The sequence below is a fragment of the Petromyzon marinus genome, chromosome 60, assembly GCF_048934315.1.
Source record: "Petromyzon marinus isolate PM22_M1 ecotype Great Lakes invasive population chromosome 60, UKy_Petmar_22M1.pri1.0, whole genome shotgun sequence".
In the NCBI taxonomy this organism is placed as follows: domain Eukaryota; kingdom Metazoa; phylum Chordata; class Hyperoartia; order Petromyzontiformes; family Petromyzontidae; genus Petromyzon; species Petromyzon marinus.
The window spans coordinates 4,151,620-4,172,178 of NC_133726.1; the positions used below are offsets into that span (position 1 = coordinate 4,151,620).

Here is a 20,559-nt window from a genome sequence, read left to right on the forward strand (position 1 = left end):
TTTTAACTGCCGCGCCCGGAGATAGGGGAATCGAACCAGCGATTTGTGGATCCGGTGCTGCTGTTGCTGCTCATCGTTGCGTAGCCCTTGATAAATACAACGGATATTATTATTGTTCTATAGATTCATAGGTCCTATGCGAGCTCCCAAGAGCTGTGTGAGTGTGTGTGTGTGTTCGTTTTTTTATTTGATTATATTTTTTTTAAATATTCTCTTTGAAGAAATACTTTATCCGGAGCCCAAGAGATGGATGGAAAAAAAGCACACGGACACAAAGACAAAGATCCCCCGTGTAGCGTGCAACGGACTGTTGGGGCAAGTGCTGTTCGCGAGTAGCACCTACGAAGGCTGGAAAGGCGCACGAGGGAGTGGGTGGCCAGCACCACGCCCGGCCGCCTTTGTCTCCCCAGTGGTGATGTTTATACCCCATACCAGGAAATGATTTTGAGGCTGAGTCGACCTAAGGGAGGCCCAGCAACTGTTCAGATAATCGTCGCTGGTGTTGGCGGATGTCGAGCAGGATTCGAACTCGGCTGGTTGGGTTCGTAGTGCAGTGCGCTAACCACTACGCTACCGCTCCCCATCAACACCAACAACTACCACCATCATCATCACCACCACTACCGTCTCCCCCACCCAATTCCACATCTATGTCCACCGTCAGTGGTGCTGTTTATTGCTGGTCCCTGAGCGTTATCTGGACCTCTGCTGAGCAATCGTGTTAAAGGTATAACTCGTTTAAGGCAGAATACAGATGGTGATTACGACCCATTGATGTACGTTTTTATTACATACTTTTTTCGCGTAAGTTTATTCCTTATGATTCCCGCATCTGTAGCGGGACACACACCCAATAATGTATTTAGTGCTCTCTCTCTCTCTGTCTCTCTCTCTCTCGAGAGAGAGAGCGATTTCAGCAGCAGCAGCAGCAAACCCTTTAGCGCGAAGCGTTCCAACGCAAATGGTTGCGTCAATGCCTGAGACTTCATTCATTGATCGAGTACCCTCCTCCCCCCCTCCGCCGCCGCCGCCGCCGCCTCGTCCCCTACCCTCTTTGTTTTGTCTTCCTCTTCTGCATTCGTGGAAAATAGAAACGAAATCACCCCCAGCAACGGCACGGACACATAACCATCAGCCACTCCGACCCTTCCCCACTGCTTCGTTTTTGCCCCCCTTTCGCAAATTTTGAATTTCACATCCACGCGTTTGAGAGCGATTGGTGGGGGTCGCCCAACAGAGTTACAAGAATGGAGATTTTTTTTTTCGGATTCGGTAAAAGAAAAAAAAAGTTCGACAATTTGAAGCCGCGCGCGCCTCTAGAGCCGCAGGTCTGCCATGGTAAACTGGGGTCCCATGGTAAACTGGACTTCCATGGTAAACTGGACTTCCATGGTAAACTGGGGTCCCATGGTAAACTGGACTTCCATGGTAAACTGGGGTCCCATGGTAAACTGGACTTCCATGGTAAACTGGACTTCCATGGTAAACTGGACTTCCATGGTAAACTGGGGTCCCATGGTAAACTGGACTTCCATGGTAAACTGGACTTCCATGGTAAACTGGGGTCCCATGGTAAACTGGACTTCCATGGTAAACTGGGGTCCCATGGTAAACTGGACTTCCATGGTAAACTGGGGTCCCATGGTAAACTGGACTTCCATGGTGAACTGAACTTTCATGGTCAACTGGACTTCCATGGTAAACTGGACTTCCATGGTAAACTAGACTTTCATGGTAAACTGGACTTTCATGGTAAACTGGACTCACATGGTAAACTAGACTTTCATGGTAAACTGGACTGTCATGGTAAACTGGACTCACATGGTAAACTGGACTCACATGGTAAACTAGACTTTCATGGTAAACTGGACTTTCATGGTAAACTGGACTGTCATGGTAAACTGGACTCACATGGTAAACTGGGGTCCCATGGTAAACTGGACTTTCATGGTAAACTGGACTTTCATGGTAAACTGGACTGCCATGGTAAACTGGACTTTCATGGTAAACTGGACTTCATGGTGAACTGGACTTCCATGGTAAACTGGACTTCCATGGTAAACTGGACTTCATGGTGAACTGGACTTCCATGGTAAACTGAACTTTCATGGTAAACTGAACTTTCATGGTAAACTGGACTTCCATGGTAAACTGGACTTCAATGGTAAACTGGACTTTCATGGTAAACCAGGACTTTCCTGTTAAACTAGACTCCCATGGTGAACTGGACTTTCATGGTAAACTGGGCTCCCATGGTAAACTGGACTCCCATGGTAAACTGGACTTCCACGGTTAACTGGACTTTCATGTTAAACTGGACTTCCATGGTAAACTGGACTCCCATGGTAAACTGGACTTTCATGGTAAACTGGACTTTCATGATGAACTGGACTTTCATGGTAAACTGGACTTCCATGGTAAACTGGACTCTCATGGTAAACTGGACTTCCATGGTAAACTGGACTTCCATGGTAAACTGGACTCACATGGTAAACTTGACTTTCATGATAAACTAGACTTTCATGGTAAACTGGACTTCCATGGTAAACTGGACTTTTATGGTAAACTGGACTCCCATGGTAAACTGGACTTTCATGTTAAACTAGACTCCCATGGTAAACTGGACTGTCATGGTAAACTGGACTCCCATGGTAAACTGGACTTTCATGGTAAATTGACTTTCATGGTAAACTGAACTTCTATGGTAAACTGGACTCCCATGGTAAACTGGACTCCCATGGTAAACTGGACTTCCATGGTAAACTGGACTTCAATGGTAAACTGGACTTTCATGATAAACTGGACTTTCCTGTTAAACTAGACTCCCATGGTGAACTGGACTTTCATGGTAAACTGGACTTCCATGGTAAACTGGACTCCCATGGTAAACTGGACTTCCACGGTAAACTGGACTTTCATGTTAAACTGGACTTCCATGGTAAACTGGGGTCCCATGGTAAACTGGACTTCCATGGTAAACTGGACTTTCATGGTAGACTGGACTTTCATGGTAAACTGGACTTTCATGGTAAACTGGACTCCCATGGTAAACTGGACTTTCATGGTAAACTGGACTTCCATGGTAAACTGGACTTTCATAGTAAACTGGACTTTCATGGTAAACTGGACTCCCATGGTAAAGTGGACTCCCATGGTAAACTGGACTTTCATGGTAAACTGGAATTTCATGTTAAACTAGACTCCCAAGGTAAACTGGACTCCCATGGTAAACTGGACTTCCATGGTAAACTGGACTTTCATGTTAAACTGGACTCCCATGGTAAACTGGACTTTCATGGTAAACTGGACTTCCATGGTAAACTGGACTTTCATGGTAAACTGGACTGTCATGGTAAACTGGACTTTCATGGTAAACTGGACTTCCATGGTAAACTGGCCTTTCATGGTAAATTGGACTTTCATGTTAAACTGAACTTCCATGGTAAACTGGACTCCTATGGTAAACTGGACTCTCATGGTAAACTGGACTTTCATGGTAAACTGGACTCCCATGGTAAACTGGACTCCCATGGTAAACTGGAATTTCATGGTAAATTGGACTTCCATGGTAAACTGGGCTTCCATGGTAAACTGCACTCCCATGGTAAACTAGACTTTCATGATAAACTGGACTTTCATGGTAAACTGGACTCCCATGGTAAACTGGACTTCCATGGTAAACTGGACTTTCATGTTAAACTAGACTTCCATGGTGAACTGGACTTTCATGGTAAACTGGACTTCCATGGTAAACTGGACTCCCATGGTAAACTGGACTTCCACGGTAGACTGGACTTTCATGGTAAACTGGACTCCCATGGTAAACTGGACTTTTATGGTAAACTGGACTCCCATGGTAAACTGGACTTTCATGTTAAACTAGACTCCCATGGTAAACTGGACTGTCATGGTAAACTGGACTCCCATGGTAAACTGGACTTTCATGGTAAATTGGACTTTCATGGTAAACTGAACTTCTATGGTAAACTGGACTCCCATGGTAAACTGGACTCCCATGGTAAACTGGACTTCAATGGTAAACTGGACTTTCATGATAAACTGGACTTTCCTGTTAAACTAGACTCCCATGGTGAACTGGACTTTCATGGTAAACTGGACTTCCATGGTAAACTGGACTCCCATGGTAAACTGGACTTCCACGGTAAACTGGACTTTCATGTTAAACTGGACTTCCATGGTAAACTGGACTTTCATGGTAAACTGGACTTTCATGGTAAACTGGACTTTCATGATGAACTGGACTTTCATGGTAAACTGGACTTCCATGGTAAACTGGACTCTCATGGTAAACTGGACTTCCATGGTAAACTGGACTTCCATGGTAAACTGGACTCACATGGTAAACTTGACTTTCATGATAAACTAGACTTTCATGGTAAACTGGACTTCCATGGTAAACTGGACTTCCATGGTAAACTGGGCTTCCATGGTAAACTGGACTTTAATGGTAAACTGGACTCCCATGGTAAACTGGACTCCCATGGTAAACTGGACTTCCATGGTAAACTGGACTTCAATGGTAAACTGGACTTTCATGATAAACTGGACTTTCCTGTTAAACTAGACTCCCATGGTGAACTGGACTTTCATGGTAAACTGGACTTCCATGGTAAACTGGACTCCCATGGTAAACTGGACTTCCACGGTAAACTGGACTTTCATGTTAAACTGGACTTCCATGGTAAACTGGGGTCCCATGGTAAACTGGACTTCCATGGTAAACTGGACTTTCATGGTAGACTGGACTTTCATGGTAAACTGGACTTTCATGGTAAACTGGACTCCCATGGTAAACTGGACTTTCATGGTAAACTGGACTTCCATGGTAAACTGGACTTTCATAGTAAACTGGACTTTCATGGTAAACTGGACTCCCATGGTAAAGTGGACTCCCATGGTAAACTGGACTTTCATGGTAAACTGGAATTTCATGTTAAACTAGACTCCCAAGGTAAACTGGACTCCCATGGTAAACTGGACTTCCATGGTAAACTGGACTTTCATGTTAAACTGGACTCCCATGGTAAACTGGACTTTCATGGTAAACTGGACTTCCATGGTAAACTGGACTTTCATGGTAAACTGGACTGTCATGGTAAACTGGACTTTCATGGTAAACTGGACTTCCATGGTAAACTGGCCTTTCATGGTAAATTGGACTTTCATGTTAAACTGAACTTCCATGGTAAACTGGACTCCTATGGTAAACTGGACTTTCATGATAAACTGGACTTTTCTGTTAAACTAGACTCCCATGGTGAACTGGACTTTCATGGTAAACTGGACTTCCATGGTAAACTGGACTCCCATGGTAAACTGGACTTCCACGGTAAACTGGACTTTCATGTTAAACTGGACTTCCATGGTAAACTGGGGTCCCATGGTAAACTGGACTTCCATGGTAAACTGGACTTTCATGGTAGACTGGGCTTTCATGGTAAACTGGACTTTCATGGTAAACTGGACTCCCATGGTAAACTGGACTTTCATGGTAAACTGGACTTCCATGGTCAACTGGACTTTCATAGTAAACTGGACTTTCATGGTAAACTGGACTCCCAAATGGTAAAGTGGACTCCCATGGTAAACTGGACTTTCATGGTAAACTGGAATTTCATGTTAAACTAGACTCCCAAGGTAAACTGGACTTCCATGGTAAACTGGACTTTCATGGTAGACTGGACTTTCATGGTAAACTGGACTTTCATGGTAAACTGGACTCCCATGGTAAACTGGACTTTCATGGTAAACTGGACTTCCATGGTAAACTGGACTTTCATAGTAAACTGGACTTTCATGGTAAACTGGACTCCCATGGTAAAGTGGACTCCCATGGTAAACTGGACTTTCATGGTAAACTGGAATTTCATGTTAAACTAGACTCCCAAGGTAAACTGGACTCCCATGGTAAACTGGACTTCCATGGTAAACTGGACTTTCATGTTAAACTGGACTCCCATGGTAAACTGGACTTTCATGGTAAACTGGACTTCCATGGTAAACTGGACTTTCATGGTAAACTGGACTGTCATGGTAAACTGGACTTTCATGGTAAACTGGACTTCCATGGTAAACTGGCCTTTCATGGTAAATTGGACTTTCATGTTAAACTGAACTTCCATGGTAAACTGGACTCCTATGGTAAACTGGACTTTCATGATAAACTGGACTTTTCTGTTAAACTAGACTCCCATGGTGAACTGGACTTTCATGGTAAACTGGACTTCCATGGTAAACTGGACTCCCATGGTAAACTGGACTTCCACGGTAAACTGGACTTTCATGTTAAACTGGACTTCCATGGTAAACTGGGGTCCCATGGTAAACTGGACTTCCATGGTAAACTGGACTTTCATGGTAGACTGGGCTTTCATGGTAAACTGGACTTTCATGGTAAACTGGACTCCCATGGTAAACTGGACTTTCATGGTAAACTGGACTTCCATGGTAAACTGGACTTTCATAGTAAACTGGACTTTCATGGTAAACTGGACTCCCAAATGGTAAAGTGGACTCCCATGGTAAACTGGACTTTCATGGTAAACTGGAATTTCATGTTAAACTAGACTCCCAAGGTAAACTGGACTCCCATGGTAAACTGGACTTCCATGGTAAACTGGACTTTCATGTTAAACTGGACTCCCATGGTAAACTGGACTTTCATGGTAAACTGGACTTCCATGGTAAACTGGACTTTCATGGTAAACTGGACTGTCATGGTAAACTGGACTTTCATGGTAAACTGGACTTCCATGGTAAACTGGCCTTTCATGGTAAATTGGACTTTCATGTTAAACTGAACTTCCATGGTAAACTGGACTCCTATGGTAAACTGGACTCTCATGGTAAACTGGACTTTCATGGTAAACTGGACTCCCATGGTAAACTGGACTCCCATGGTAAACTGGACTCCCATGGTAAACTGGAATTTCATGGTAAATTGGACTTCCATGGTAAACTGGGCTTCCATGGTAAACTGCACTCCCATGGTAAACTAGACTTTCATGATAAACTGGACTTTCATGGTAAACTGGACTCCCATGGTAAACTGGACTTCCATGGTAAACTGGACTTTCATGTTAAACTAGACTTCCATGGTGAACTGGACTTTCATGGTAAACTGGACTTCCATGGTAAACTGGACTCCCATGGTAAACTGGACTTCCACGGTAAACTGGACTCCCATGGTAAACTGGACTTTCATGTTAAACTAGACTCCCATGGTAAACTGGACTGTCATGGTAAACTGGACTCCCATGGTAAACTGGACTTTCATGGTAAATTGGACTTTCATGGTAAACTGAACTTCTATGGTAAACTGGACTCCCATGGTAAACTGGACTCCCATGGTAAACTGGACTTCCATGGTAAACTGGACTTCAATGGTAAACTGGACTTTCATGATAAACTGGACTTTCCTGTTAAACTAGACTCCCATGGTGAACTGGACTTTCATGGTAAACTGGACTTCCATGGTAAACTGGACTCCCATGGTAAACTGGACTTCCACGGTAAACTGGACTTTCATGTTAAACTGGACTTCCATGGTAAACTGGACTTTCATGGTAAACTGGACTTTCATGGTAAACTGGACTTTCATGATGAACTGGACTTTCATGGTAAACTGGACTTCCATGGTAAACTGGACTCTCATGGTAAACTGGACTTCCATGGTAAACTGGACTTCCATGGTAAACTGGACTCACATGGTAAACTTGACTTTCATGATAAACTAGACTTTCATGGTAAACTGGACTTCCATGGTAAACTGGACTTCCATGGTAAACTGGGCTTCCATGGTAAACTGGACTTTTATGGTAAACTGGACTCCCATGGTAAACTGGACTTTCATGTTAAACTAGACTCCCATGGTAAACTGGACTGTCATGGTAAACTGGACTCCCATGGTAAACTGGACTTTCATGGTAAATTGGACTTTCATGGTAAACTGAACTCCCATGGTAAACTGGACTCCCATGGTAAACTGGACGTCCATGGTAAACTGGACTTCAATGGTAAACTGGACTTTCATGATAAACTGGACTTTCCTGTTAAACTAGACTCCCATGGTGAACTGGACTTTCATGGTAAACTGGACTTCCATGGTAAACTGGACTCCCATGGTAAACTGGACTTCCACGGTAAACTGGACTTTCATGTTAAACTGGACTTCCATGGTAAACTGGACTCCCATGGTAAACTGGACTTTCATGGTAAACTGGACTTTCATGGTAAACTGGACTTTCATGATGAACTGGACTTTCATGGTAAACTGGACTTCCATGGTAAACTGGACTCTCATGGTAAACTGGACTTCCATGGTAAACTGGACTTCCATGGTATACTGGACTCACATGGTAAACTTGACTTTCATGATAAACTAGACTTTCATGGTAAACTGGACTTCCATGGTAAACTGGACTTCCATGGTAAAGTGGACTTCCATGGTAAACTGGGCTTCCATGGTAAACTGGACTTCCATGGTAAACTGGACTTTCATGGTAAACTGGCCTCCCATGGTAAACTGGACTCCCATGGTAAACTGGACGTTCATGGTAAACTGGATTTTCATGGTAAACTGGACTCCCATGGTAAACTGGACTCCCATGGTAAACTGGACTTCCATGGTAAACTCGACTTTCATGGTAAACTGGACTCCCATGGTAAACTAGACTTTCATGGTAAACTGGACTTCCTTGGTAAACTTGACTTCCATGGTAAACTGGACTTCTATGGTAAACTAGACTTTCATGGTAAACTGGACTTTCATGGTAAACTGGACTCCCATGGTAAACTGACTTCCATGGTAAAGTGGACTTCCATGGTAAACTGGACTCACATGGTAAACTGGACTTTCATGGTAAACTGGACTTTCATGGTAAACTGGACTTCCATGGTATACTGGACTTCCATGGTAAACTGACTTCCATGGTAAAGTGGACTTCAATGGTAAACTGGACTCCCATGGTAAACTGGACTCCCATGGTAAACTGGACTTTCATGGTAAACTGGACTTCCATGGTAAACTGGACTCACATGGTAAACTTGACTTTCATGGTAACCTGGACTTCCATGGTAAACTGGATTCCCATGGTAAACTGGACTCACATGGTGAACTTGATTTCCATGGTAAACTGGAATCCCATGGTAAACTGGACTCACATGGTGAACTTGATTTCCATGGTAAACTGGACTTTCATGGTAAACTGGACTCCCATGGTAAACTGGACTTTCATGGTAAACTGGGTCCCATGGTAAACTGGACTTCCATGGTAAACTAGACTGCCATGTAAACTGGACTCCCATGGTAAACTGGACTTCCATGATAAACTGGACTCCCATGGTAAACTGGACATTCATGGTAAACTGGGCTCCCATGGTAAACTGGACTCCCATGGTAAACTGGACTCTCATGGTATACTGGACTCCCATGGTAAACTGGACTTCCATGATAAACTGGACTCCCATGGTAAACTGGACATTCATGGTAAACTGGACTCCCATGGTAAACTGGACTCCCATGGTAAACTGGACTCCCATGGTAAACTGGATTGCCATGGTAAACTGGACTTCCATGGTGAACTGGACTTTCATGGTAAACTAGACTCACATGGTAAACTGGACATTCATGGTCAACTGGACTCCCATGGTAAACTGGACTTTCGTGGTAAAGTTCTCATTTACTCACCCTCTAACTTACTCTCACTCACACAGACTAACAAAGACAAAGATCCCCCGCATAACCTTCAACGTTCTCTTGGGGCAAGTGCTGTTCGCGAGCACCTATGAAGATCAGCACGACACACGAGGGGTGGCTGGCCAGCACCACGCCCGGCCGCCTTTGTCTCCCCAGTAGTAATGTTGTTTTTTTCAACACACCTTCACCGAGGGCCAATGTAAGACTGAGTCGACTGAGGGGAGGACCAGCAGCGGTTAAGACGGTTCGCCACTGCGTTTGGTTGTGAGCTGGAATCGAACTCGTGTCACGCCTGTGAACGAACCCACGGACCGTGACAGAGACACGGACCAACACGTGACACAGCAAGCGCCGTCCACCACGGCGTTTGTGCCAACCTAGGTGCACTTTGAGGCACCAGACCGTGTGTCGAAAGCCCGCTGGGCAAGAGGTCACGGAACAGACTCACGTGCCCATGGATCGACTGACTGAGGTGGCTGGCAACTATGCACCACCTGTGCTCCCCACTGTGTGCCAACTTTACCCGCTTTATCCGCCCGGGCGCTCCGCTCGTTGTTGTGAGCGTCGCTCCTCCGCCCGCCGTTGTTGCTGGAAGGCGACTGTCTCCAACTCAACAGCAGCGCCCTTCACGAGCCTCCTCCACACTAGCAAAGACCCCCTGTATAGTCTCAAGAGACTTTTGGGGCAAGTGCCGTTAGCCAGTAGCACCTGTGAAGTCCGGCGCGGCACACGAGCGGGTGGGTGACCAGCCCCACGCCCGGCCGCCTTTGTTTCCCTAATAATATTCGAGGTTGAGTTGACCTCGGGGAGGCCCAGGACGGGTTCAGGGAATCGTCGCCGGTGTTGGCCGTGAGCGGGATTCGAGCTCGGGTGACCGGGTGAGTAGCGCAGTGCGCTAACCACTGCGCCACCGCTCCTCACTCACACCCACATACTCCGCAAAACAGGGGGAGAACGTATAACAAACTCTGCGAGTAGGGAATTTAAACCAGGGCTATTCATTTTTCCATGACTTCCCAAACCCAGCGGTTGCAATTTAAATAAATCCTTCGCTTTTTTTTCACGTTAAAGTAATTTCCATTTCAGAAGCATTTTGCCCCCCCCCCCCCCCCCCGCAAAAAAATAAAACAGATCAGCTTGGGAAATTTTCCATTCGCGTGCCGGGCGTGTTGCGTGTCAGAGCAGGGGACCGCCCTTCGAACGTCACGGACACTCGCACAAAGGCAAAAATGCCCCCCGTAGCCTCGCCAGATTGTTTGGGCAAGGGCTGTCAGCCAGCGCAAGGAGTGATGGGGCGGTGCGGCAAGGCTGCGTTCTCCGTGCTGATGTCTTCAACACACCGCACCGGGGTAACTAATTTAAGGCTGAGTCGACCCAGGGGAGGCCCAGGACCGGTTCGTGTATTCGCTGTCACTGTGAGTGGCCTGTGAGCGGGAATTCGAACTCGTGTCCGCCGGGTTCATAGCGCAGCAGGGGCTAGCCGCCACTCTTCCCGCACCTCCCCACTCCACTCACACGCAAAGACAAAGACCTCCCCACGGTGTGACATTAAACAGACTTCTTGGTTCATCTTCTTTGGTTCTTTCGGTAAAGTCACGTAGAATGAGAATAAAATAATAAATTGATAAAATAAAATAACGCAATAATATTCTCACGACGTTTCGTGAGAATATTCTAAAGCAGAGATGTAGGTCTTGTTGGAATTCCCTACACCTCTGCTACGTGACTTTACCGAAATAACCAAAGAAGATGAATCATTGCAGTCACGAAAGCTTTAAATCGAGACTTCTTGGTTCTTTCGGTAAAGTCACCACGTAGAAGGGAAACAATAAAATAAAAAAAAATATAAAACAATTCAATTCTCACGACGTTTCGACTGCAACGCAAGCAATCGTCATCAGGTGTGAAAACCACAGCAAGACAATTTGAAATTTTCTTGCTGTGGTTTTCTTGCAGTGGTTTTCACACCTGATGATGATTGCTTGTGTTGCAGTGGAAACGTCGTGAGAATTTTATTGTTTTATTATTTTAATTATTTTATTGTTTCCCTTCGACGTGGTGACTTTACCGAAAGAACCAAGAATATAAACCTAGCAAACTTAGAAACATAATGCAATACAGTACAACACAGAGAGTGGGCTAACATAACAGTCAACACCCTAACCATATATTCTTGGTTATTTCGGTAAAATCCCGTAGAAGGGAAACAATAAAATAATACAAATATATTTTAATTATTTAAAACAATAAAATATATATATTTATTATTTTATTGTATACTTTTATATTTTTATTATTTTATTGTTTCCCTTCTACGTGGTGACTTTATCGAAAGAACCAAGAATGTGAATCCCTGCAGTCACGAAAGCTTTAACTCACAAATTAAACAGACTGTTGGGGCCAGTTCTGTGAACGAGAAGCGACACCGCGCACGAGGCCGGGCGTCGGTGGCCAACCCCGACGCCCGGCCGCCTTTGTATCCCCAGAGTTAACCGCCACCGTTATAGCCGCTCTGCCCATTCGACTCTCCCATACATTACTCACGCCAGACGCAGACTCTCCCTCCCTCTCCCTCCCTCTCTCTCCCTCTCTCTCTCCCTGCCTCTCTCAGGCACGCGCGTTCAGTCGGAAAACTCTTTAAAGTCTCTGGCCACGTAGACGGTGGGGAAAATTGATGGCGAGGAAGCTCCCCCATTCTCTGCAGAGTCAGTGACGCGAACATGTCCAAAGCAAAGTGTGCGATGTTAACCACACAGCAGCGTCTGGGGGGGTAAAATGTTTGTGAAACTGGGTCTCTATGCTAGTCTATGGGTCTCTATGCAAGTCTATGGGTCTCTATGTAAGTCTATGGGTCTCTATGTATGTCTATGGGTCTCTATGCAAGTCTATAGGTCTCTATGTGAGTATATGGGTCTCTATGTAAGTCTGTGGGTCTCTACGTGAGGCTATGGGTCTCTGGGTGAGTCTATGGGTCTATGTGTGAGTCTATGGGTCTCTATGCAAGTCTATGGGTCTCTATGCAAGTCTATGGGTCGTTATGTAAGTCTATGGATTTCTACGTAAGTCTATCGGTCTCTATGTAAGTCTATGGGTATCTATGTACGTCTATGGGTCTCTATGTACGTCTATGGGTCTCTATGTAAGTCGATGGTGATTTAGAACGCAGGCCCAGGGGCGTCTCTTTCTCATCATCAGTGGAAGCCGACGGCTCTCGGAGGCCACTGACAGAGGGAGACAGAGAGAGGGAGAGAGAGAGAGGAACCTTTCGTGGTTTCTCATCCGCTGACCCCCCCCCCCCCACCGAATTCCCTGGAAACATCTTCGGAAGTGCTCGCGGTTTGCCTACCGAGCGCACACCGCTAAAGAAATGGCGGGGCAATCGCAAGTCTCTACACAGATGGAATTAGGTGGCATTTGTTTGGAATTCGGTGGAATTGTTTGTAATTAGGTGGAATTGTTGGGAATTGTTTGGAATTCGGTGGAAATGTTTGAAATTAGGTGGAATTGTTTGGAATTAGGTGGAATTGTATGGAATTAGGTGGAAATGTTTGGAATGGTTTGGAATTAGATGGGATGAGGTGGAATTGTTTGTAATTAGGTGGAATTGTTGGGAATTGTTTGGAATTCGGTGGAATTGTTTGGAATTAGGTGGAATTGTTGGGAATTGTTTAGAATTCGGTGGAAATGTTTGAAATTAGGTGGAATTGTTTGGAATGGTTTGGAATTGGATGGAATTAGGTGGAATTGTTTGGAATTCGGTGGAATTGTTTGGAATTAGGTGGAAATGTTTGGAATGGTTTGGAATTAGATGGGATGAGGTGAAATTGTTTGGAATTAGGTGGAATTGTTGGGAATTGTTTGGAATTCGGTGGAAATGTTTGAAATTAGGTGGAATTGTTGGGAATTGTTTGGAATTAGATGGAATGAGGTGGAATTGTTTGGAATTAGGTGGAATTGTCGGGAATTGTTTGGAATTCGGTGGAAATGTTTGAAATTAGGTGGAATTGTTTGGAATGGTTTGGAATTAGATAGAATTAGGTGGTATTTGTTTGGAATTGTTTGGAATTCGGTGGAATTGTTTGGTATGAGGTGGAATTGTTGGGAATTGTTTGGAATTAGATGGAATGAGGTGGAATTGTTTGGAATTAGGTGGAATTGTATGGAATTTTGTGGAAATGTTTAAAATTAGGCGAAATTTTTGTAATTGTTTGGAATTGTTTGTAATTAGGTGGAATTGTTTGTAATTAGGTGGAATTGTTGGGAATTGTTTGGAATTCGGTGGAAATGTTTGAAATTAGGTTGAATTGTTTGGAATGGTTTGGAATTAGATGGAATTAGGTGGCATTTGTTTGGAATTGTTTGGAATGAGGTGGAATTGTTTGGAATTAGGTGGAAATGTTTTAAATTAGGTGGAATTGCTAGGAATTGTTTGGAATAGGATGGGATGAGGTGGAATTGTTTGGAATTAGGTGGAATTGTTTAGAATTAGGTTGAATTGTATGGAATTTTGTGGAAATGTTTGAAATTAGGTGAAATTTTTGTAATTGTTTGTAATTAGGTGGAATTGTTCGGAATTAGGTGGAATTGTTTAGAATTAAGTGGAATGTATTTTGAGTTCGGCGGGATGGATATAATTGTACCCGTGAGCTCAATACGTCAAGTGTAACTTCTTCTTCAATATTACGTGCAAGAGCGAAATGTAATGTGATCAGGGTGTTTTGTGCAGTCGTTGGTGAGCGGACTGAGACCATCAATCTCCAATGACCATCTCGGTGACCCGGCCTCCTCCTCCACCCTGCGCACCACGCCTACCCAACCAATCGTCACCGAATTTATTCTTTAACACGCATTTACATTCGTGCGATATTTTCAATTCCCCACGTTACACGCGCGGTTGTTTTTTTGCCCTACGTGCTACTTTTTTTTTGACGTGTGTTTTCACGTTGTAAATTTTTGGGAGGCAACCCAGGAGGGCATTATTGCTAATGAGGCTCCTGACCTTCATCTGTTCACTTGTCACCCGGGTTCAACAACATCCAATTGAACTCTCAAAATGCCGCCAGTTTCCCTCGCAGATCGTCCACAAATAACTGCACGCGTAAAAATACAAATAAATAAAAACCCTCCATCGCCTTCGGTGTGATTCTAGCAGTTAATTTTACAAAATGTTTGAGACTATTTCTTTAATGTATTTATATATATATGTCCGTTTGACTTTCAAGCGACGAACATTACTCGACACGAAACTATATCTTTTTCTAGCAGGTAGGGCCCACCTGGCTATCACAAATGATAGCTCAACGAAGTGGCTAATCGTGTGGAAATTGAGAACAGTCAAATGCTCTAAACGCTTGTTTCTAAATGTGCAGGGAAAAAAACCGGAGGACCTGGAGAAAAATCCACGCGACTATGGGGGAGAGAGAGACACGCAATAAATTCAAATATACAGCAGCAGGCGTCAGGGTCGGGATGGAACCCACGACCTTTTGTATACCAGGCGAGGTAGCTAACATCTCCTAGCCACCGTGATGATTGTGATGAGAGAGAGAGAGACACGGAAACTCCAAATATACAGCAGGCGTCAGGGTCGGGATCAAACCCACGACCTCCTGTATACCAGGCGAGGTAGTTAACATCTCCTAGCCACCGTGATGATGATGATGAGAGAGAGAGAGAGACACGCAGACTCCAAATATACAGCAGCAGGCGTCAGGGTCGGGATCGAACCCACGACCTCCTGTAGACCTAGCGAGGTAGTTAACATCTCATAGCCACCGTGATGATGATGATGAGAGAGAGACACACGCAGACTCCACATATACAGCAGGCTTCAGGGTTGGGATCGAACCCACGACCTCCTGTAGACCTGGCGAGGTAGTTAACATCTCACCACTCCTTGTGGCCGAGTGGGCAGTGGTAAAGTAAAGTGTGCGGAACAGAGGCCCCTTGATGAGATCTCGAAAAATCCGCGGATGCTGTTCGTGTGCCTTCCGCGGATTTCTTATTCCCCACCCCACCCCTCCCCTCGCACGACGGCTGATCCAGAGTGGAGAAATCCGCGCCCTCCCGGCGCATTCCCCGACGGATCGCTTCCTTCCTCCCACCTCCCACCTCCCACCTCCTCCTCCTCCTCCTTCAGCTTGCATGACTGTTTTCCATCATCACGCGGCACTAACGGTCCCGGCAAACCCGGGGTTCGATTCCTTAACCGGCACATTTATTTATTGAAAGCATTAACCGGCCCCAATTTAGCAAGAGTGGGCTGCTGAGCGTGACGTTGGGTGAGATGGTGGATGCGTGGGTAAACGGTTGAGTGCTATGAATAGGTGAGTTCAAATTCGAGGCTCAAGCTGATGTCTTGTGCAACAAGGTGAGAGGGAACTCAAGAGAGCGGGTCTCGTGTGCAAGCGTGACCCATTAGACGCGAGTCTGCCGCGACGAGGGAGGAGATTATTGCTGCTGCGTGCTCTGCGCTGCGCAATCCCAGCCGAGTCATTTGCGGTGTCATTTTTAGAAGTTGGCAAACAACATGAAAACTCACGCCGGCACATAACGGCCTACTCTTGCGAATGACGTTACTGGATCTTTGCTAACGTCCCAGAGCGTGAAGCAGTGATATTGAATATTATAATTATATTATTATTATTTTTCCACCCCACGTAGTATTAACTCGGGCGGCCGCTGGGGTCGAACCGCGATGCTGTGCGCTACCGCAGGGCGAATTCACCTTCCTCTGGGTTCGTGTCACGCTCGGCATCTGATTCATATGAGCCACCTGAGTTGAAGGGGATCGACAACAACATTGAGAAGAGGTAACATAAATCGAATGATTTAGATGGCAAGAGCAGTGTGCAAGGATTGAGGAATGAGTGACCCTAACAGTGGACACGTTGGGGTCACGACGGGGCTATAGGGGAGGGACGGCAAGAAGTGGAGGGGCGAGAGGAGCGAAGAGAAATGGGGGATGGAGAAGAGGCGAGGGATAGAGAGAGGAAGGGAAGGAGATTAAGGAGGGGAACTGCTTAAAATACACAGACAGTGCTGAGTCTATGGGCAGTGCTGAGTCTATGGGCAGTGCTGAGTCTATTGGCAGTGCTGAGTCTATGGGCAGTGTTGAGTCTATGGGCAGTGTTGAGTCTATGGGCAGTGTTGAGTCTATGGGCAGTGCTGAGTCTACGGGCAGTGTTGAGTCTATGGTGCAGTGTTGAGTCTATGGGCAGTGTTGAGTCTACGGGCAGTGTTGAGTCTATGGGCAGTGTTGAGTCTATGGGCAGTGCTGAGTCTATTGGCAGTGCTGAGTCTATGGGCAGTGCTGAGTCTACGGGCAATGTTGAGTCTATAGGCAGTGTTGAGTCTACGGGCAGTGTTGAGTCTATGGGCAGTGTTGAGTCTATGGGCAGTGCTGAGTCTATGGGCAGTGCTGAGTCTATTGGCAGTGCTGAGTCTATGGGCAGTGTTGAGTCTATGGGCAGTGCTGAGTCTATGGGCAGTGTTGAGTCTATGGGCAATGTTGAGTCTATGGGCAATGTTGAGTCTATAGGCAGTGTTGAGTCTACGGGCAGTGCTGAGTCTATGGGCAGTGCTGAGTCTATGGGCAGTGCTGAGTCTATGGGCAGTGCTGAGTCTATGGTGCAGTGTCGAGTCTATGGGCAGTGTTGAGTCTATGGGCAGTGTTGAGTCTATGGGCAGTGTTGAGTCTATGGGCAGTGTTGAGTCTATGGGCAGTGCTGAGTCTACGGGCAATGTTGAGTCTATAGGCAGTGTTGAGTCTACGGGCAGTGTTGAGTCTATGGGCAGTGTTGAGTCTATGGGCAGTGCTGAGTCTATGGGCAGTGCTGAGTCTATGGGCAGTGCTGAGTCTATGGGCAGTGTTGAGTCTATGGTGCAGTGTTGAGTCTATGGGCAGTGTTGAGTCTATAGGCAGTGCTGAGTCTACGGGCAGTGTTGAGTCTATGGGCAGTGTTGAGTCTATGGGCAGTGCTGAGTCTATTGGCAGTGCTGAGTCTATGGCCAGTGTTGAGTCTATGGGCAATGTTGAGTCTATGGGCAATGTTGAGTCTATAGGCAGTGTTGAGTCTACGGGCAGTGTTGAGTCTACGGGCAGTATTGAGTCTATGGGCAGTGTTGAGTCTATGGGCAGTGTTGAGTCTATGGTGCAGTGTTGAGTCTATGGGCAGTGTTGAGTCTACGGGCAGTGTTGAGTCTACGGGCAGTGTTGAGTCTATGGGCAATAGAGAAGAGGTAAAGATTTGATAGAGGAAGGGATGGAGGTGCAGGAGGGGGGCTGCTTCGTGTACACGGGGACGTTTATTCGTCGCGTTTTGGGGAAAGTTAAAGTTGGCTTGTCCGAGACGTTAGTCCCAGGGTGGAAGAGTAGACCAAAAACAGACGCCATAGCTCCCTCGAGCTCAATGTAACGGTGCATCCCTGCCATTACAGGCAGAGCGGCCTCTAGTGGATATCTGTGAAAAAGAGCTTAATAGCTCATCGGATTCCTCCAGTAGTAAATACGTCCTCATGATGTAAAGTTCAGTCTCCAACTCTGATGATGCTGTGAAGTAAGGCTCTTGCCCGGAATGTCACCAATTGTCGTTATTTCCTTCACCGATGTGTTGAGGTTGTTGTTATTGTTGTTGGCTGTATTTGTGCACCGTCTCTAAAGCAGCAGCAGCAGCAGCAGCAACGTTACCATCTACTGGACATCTGTGAGAAAGAGCTTTATAGCTCGTCGGATTCCTCCAGTGTTAATACATACTCCGATTGTGAACATGATCACCAAAGTATTTGTTTAACATCAAGCAATGCACCGCAGAATGTACATTTCCTCTCTCGTGGCATTCATATTAAGTTGACAGAGCGCATCTGCCAATGCATCAGCCGCCACGGTAGCTAAGAGATGTTAACTACCTCGCCTGGTATACAGAAGATCGTGGGTGTCGATCCCGACCCTGACGCCTGCTGCTGTATATTTGGAGTCTGCGTGTCTCTATCTCTCATCATCATCACGGTGGCTAGGAGATGTTAACTACCTCGCCTGGTATACAGAAGATCGTGGGGTTCGATCCCGACCCTGACGCCTGCTGCTGTATATTTGGAGTTTGCGTGTCTCTCTCTCATCATCATCACGGTGGCTATGAGATGTTAACTACCTCGCTTGGTATACAGGAGGACGTGGGTTCAATCCCGACCCTGACGCCTGCTGCTGTATATTTGGAGTTTGCGTGTCTTTCTCTTTCCCTGTGGTCGCGTGGATTTTTCTGGTTTTCCCCCTCCACATTTAGAATGAACATCACATGTTTAGAGTATTTTGCTGCTATACATGTCCACATAATCCACTTTGTTGAGCCATTACTTGTGGACAAGTCGCTTCCGAAAAATAGTTATATAGCTCAATAGATCTTCGCTGGTAAAATACAAATAGTTTTAGTTTAAATATAATTCTAACCCACCCAATCAAAGATCATACACACACACTCACAAACTGATTCCCCGTATGGCCTTTAACAGACTGTTGGGGCAAGTGCTGTTTAGCGAGCACCTATGAAGGCCGGCACGCCACACGAGGGGGTGGGTGGCCAACGCCACGCCCGGCCGCCTTTGTCTCCCCGGTGCTGACGTTCAGCTTAAAACAGCCAACACCAGTGACGATTATCTGAATCGGTCACGGGTCTCTCCTAGGTCGACTCAGCCTCAAATGGCCACCTGGCGCGGTGTGTACGCATCGCATCGGGCGCAGCCGAGGTTGGTGCCGTGCCGGCCTTCACAGGTGCCACTCGCTCACAGCACTTGCCCCCAACAGTCTGGCGGGGGGGGGGGGGTCTTTGTCTTCTGTGTCATCGATGGTGGCGCAATGATTAGCGCACCTCGCCTCACCGACTCAACGCAGACGGCTTCGCTGTTCCATTCCCGCTCAGCGATCGGTGACGAGAGAGCTGTGAGCGGTCGTGAGCCCTCCCCCGGTTCGACTCGGCCTTGATAAACGGGTCCCTCGGAGCGGTGTTGCCCAAACATCACCACTTGGCGAGAGGCAAAGGTGCCCGGCTGTGGTTGATGGCCACACCTACCTTAAGAGGTGCTCGCTGATCTGCACTCGCCCCAAACAGTCTGGCAAAGGTGACTGAGCGGGGGCACCTTTGTATTCGCTTGAGTGTGCGCGCTGCATGGTATTTGTGCGTACAGGTACTCACGGTGTATGCCTTCTGAAATCTTGAGTGGACAAGTCCAGACAGCGTGCGCGTGCGTGTCCACGTGAGAGTGTGCGCGTGTCCACGTGAGAGTGCGTGCGTGTCCACGTGTGTGAGTGTGTGTGTGCGTGCACGCTCCTGCACGCGGCACGTGCACAGGTGAGCGACTCTCGCCTTTTCCTGGGCGTGCCGTGAACTGCGCGAGGTTTTATAGTGACAGCTGGCACACGTGCGTGTGTGCGTGTGTGTGCGCGCGCGCGTGTGTGTGTGTGTCTGCAAGCAGCCGAGGGATCTTTTTGGTGCCAGTGCGAGCGTGCGTGTGAGTGTGTGTGCGTGTGTGCGTGTGTGTGAGTGTGCGAATGGGTTAGCGTGTGTGTGAGTGTGTGCGTGTGTGGCACAGCACTTGCCCCTACAGTATGTTAAGGCTATATAGGGGGGATATTTTTTTTTATCTTTGTGTGGCACTTGCCCCAACAGTCTGTGAAGGCTATACGGGGATCTTTGTCTTTGTGTGTGAGTCTGTGTGAGTGTTTGCGAGTGGGCGAAAGGTCTTCTTGGGCCAGTGCGAGGATGTGTGTGTGTGTATGTTTGTGCGTGTGTGTGAACGGGTGAGTGTATGTGTGCGTGTGGGTGTGTGTTTGAGTGTGCGTGTGAGTG

General features: G+C 46.5%; 1 protein-coding gene across 3 annotated transcripts in view; it reads right to left on the reverse strand.

Annotated features, from left to right (window-relative positions):
• LOC116955581 (uncharacterized) overlaps positions 1-20,131 on the reverse strand; it is a 61,753-nt gene extending 41,622 nt beyond the window's left edge. For all 3 annotated transcript variants that reach the window (XM_076053276.1, XM_076053277.1, XM_076053274.1), the window contains exon 1: positions 19,906-20,131. The gene's annotated coding sequence lies outside the window, so the exon portion shown is untranslated. The remainder of the gene's footprint in view (positions 1-19,905) is intronic.
• Positions 20,132-20,559: the final 428 nt, after the last annotated feature.